A 3,103-nucleotide genomic window follows, 5' to 3' on the forward strand; every position below is an offset into this window, starting at 1 on the left:
ACTAACTATGCTCTTTATTTTCAATATTTTTGATGCTTCACCGTCTTTGGACCTTGCTGACTTGGAGGTACTGTCTCTTCCAGAAAGATCCAATTGCTGGAGAGAGCAAATCACACCTGTGAGCACATGTCTCCTAAGCAAAACCACCAGCCCTAGCTCATTCCCGCATGTCCTTTATGGGACTCTTACACTCAAACTCACTATTCTCGTGGCCTAATAATTCCTAGACAGGTACCTTACCATGCATAGGAGAGCCACTATGCCCCAAGACCTGAAGAAATTATTGGACAAGCCAACCGTAAACCTGCATACCCCTACACACAATCTTTCCCACAGAAACTACAGCAAAGACTCTTGCTCACATTTTCCCTGCTCCCCCAGTCTCCTGACCCACTTTAAAGTTTCCAATATGATTCTACCTGAATCAGTATGGCCCCTCCTTTAGAAGTGGGTGTAAAGAACTCTTCAATAGCAATTGTTTCCCGATCTGTGGATCTAGGATACCTGAATAATAATAAAACTTACATTTAAAATAGGAGATGCTTGCTTTGCAGCACACATACTTACTTATATTGGAATGATAAAGAGAAGATAAACATGCTCCTGCATAAAGATGACATGCAAATTCATAAAGCATCTATATATTTAGTTGGGCATGGTGGTGCATTCTTATAATCCCTGCACTCTGCACTCACGAGGCTGAGGCAGAAGGATTGCCACATGTTTGAGACTAGCCCAGTGAGTTCAAGGGCAGCCTACCCTACATGGAAAGACTTTGTCTTAAAAAATAAAACTAAAGTAAAAAACAGAGATAAATAGATTTTTAAAGTGACAGATAAGTATCCTAAACTCCATAAGAGAAAAGAACTCTGTGGAGAAATGACATCCTGGATAAGGATTGATGACTGTCCATGTATCTGTATACCTTTGTCACTGTGTACACTTTTCCAAAGTTAATTCTCCTCATCAAAGTGTAACATAAAAACAGAACAGGAGAACAGACTCTGGTAGATTTGACTTTGAAATCAGATTCATTTGTATACAAGCTTCTACCTGAGGCTCACTGGGACATCTCTGTGAATTTCAGTCTCTTGATGGTAAAATGGGGCATCAGAATGAACCTGACACTGGTATAGAAATTAAATGGAGTTATTTATATGAAAATGCATCCAGTGGTTAGTTGTCTATGACATGCAGTGTTACTTCAGGTATTATCTCACCGAATCCACACAATATCACAGGTAGTCTAAAGTAATATCCTTGGGTTGGGAAGATACTCCAGGCCTTGGGTATTAGAAAGGCAGATAGATAGATACATTTAAGATGAGAAAATTGAGGCACTAAGAGATTAAGAAACATGCACAATGAGAAAAGCACGGTAAGTCACAGACAGAGGGATAGAACCCAAGGCTTCTCTACTCTGTCTGGTCGTAGTTCTAAGACTTGCTGGTGGTCCTTCACAGTCAAGCTTTGTAGTTCTCTAGAGAAAAAGGTTCAGCAAATATCCTGAAAATATCTAAAATTAAATTAATTTAGTTGTTATTTAGTACTCCAAGTTGAAGGAGAAAGAATAGGGAAAGAAGTGGATGTGGACTGGTAAAGGAACAACATGAGCAGACCTCGCAGTGGAACTGCCTCACGACTGGGCTGCAGTGATGATTCTGCAAGTGTAAACCTGGGGTAAGACTCAGAGAGCTACGGTGTACACGTAAACAGAGCATATGAAGCAGCTGAGGTCTGGTAAGGTCAGTGAGTCTTATCAATGTTAATTTTCAGTCTGCCACATTATATTATAGTTATACAAGATGTTATTACTGGGAGACACTACAGGAAAGGTATACAGGGAATCTTTATTTCTTGTCACTATATGAGCATCTACAATTAGAATAAAATTTAAGTGAATCGAAAAGGAATCCAAGAAGGTAGAATTTTAGATTGGGGGAGGAAAAGAAAATGAAGCCAGAATATCTTCATGGCTCTTCTTAGGTAGGAAGGATCCTCACCACCTCTGCAGCTCTGCCTGCCTATGTGGGACCTGACTTAATGAAGCAAGGCCTTAGGTGAGGAACGCTGCACCATCTTATCCTCTATCCAGGGTTTTCCTGGTATGTCCTGGAGCACTCTTGCAGACTTGCAGGGAATTCCACAGGGTGGAAGCAGGAGAATCCCTTTCCCTAGAGCTTGAGTCAGGATCAAGAACAAATCACACAAGCTATGACTGACTTAAATATTAGGCAGGAACGCACGTTTTTGTACCAAAACCCTTTGTGGTAGGGTTTATCATGGGTAATATTCTCTGCAATATAACATTGCCCTCTCATGTTCCAGGAGTCTCATGACTAAAACTAAGGTCCTGTTCTTCACACTCTCATTGTCTTCTGGAAGAATCTTACATACCCTTCCATTCCTTTTGCTTTTCCTCAATTAGATTTGTTAGAGGGACACAGGCTTGCTGTAGATCATAGGGTCCTGTCTGTATCTGAACCTCCCAAGGCAAGATGCCCTGTTCCAGTTGGCTCTGAACAGAACATAGTTGATGGCACCTGTCTTTGTGCCCCCAGATTTCTGGGCTATGTCCCTTTCATACTTCAGATGTCCCCTCCCCGTCTCCAGCTTCTCGAATACCTCTTTTTTTCTCAAATGATTCCTTAAAAGCTGGTATGCATTAGCTTCATAGTAATGCCTATTTTTAGAAAAAGGCTTTTTGTCTTGAGGAATCTCCCAGTAACTCTGAGAGAGGCAAGAAAAAAAAAAATAATAAATGGTCTTTTCCCCCATGGTGAATGTGAAAATTTTGTCTCTGAGAAGCTGAGACTGACCATAGTCCACAGAATTAGTCAACAGTAAATACAGAACTCAAACTTATACTGAGCTTGTGACTTTCTAGGTAGATAGATTGATAACTAGTGGTCAACTTGCAATACCAGTTGAGCTGAATCAGTATGGTGCTGAGTGTGGATGGATCATCTGAGAATTGTAGCCCACATATAAAGGAGAGTTACAGAGAAGGAAGTAATAATATTCATACTCCATGGTGCTGGTGGTTTTCCTGTTGCCATTGGTTCTCCTGAGGAGTTTGTTGAGCTTCTTTCTTCATATGAAC

The 3,103-nt window shown here is 40.8% G+C and overlaps 1 non-coding gene across 1 annotated transcript; it reads left to right on the plus strand.

Annotated features, from left to right (window-relative positions):
• Positions 1-539: 539 nt before the first annotated feature.
• Positions 540-647, plus strand: LOC111758082 (U6 spliceosomal RNA). Its single transcript, XR_002792317.1, has one exon. It is a non-coding gene; the product is annotated as a U6 spliceosomal RNA (small nuclear RNA).
• Positions 648-3,103: the final 2,456 nt, after the last annotated feature.

This window comes from Cavia porcellus, unplaced genomic scaffold, assembly GCF_034190915.1.
Source record: "Cavia porcellus strain 051 isolate PalLab524CR breed Dunkin Hartley unplaced genomic scaffold, mCavPor4.1 scaffold_20, whole genome shotgun sequence".
NCBI classification, from domain to species: domain Eukaryota; kingdom Metazoa; phylum Chordata; class Mammalia; order Rodentia; family Caviidae; genus Cavia; species Cavia porcellus.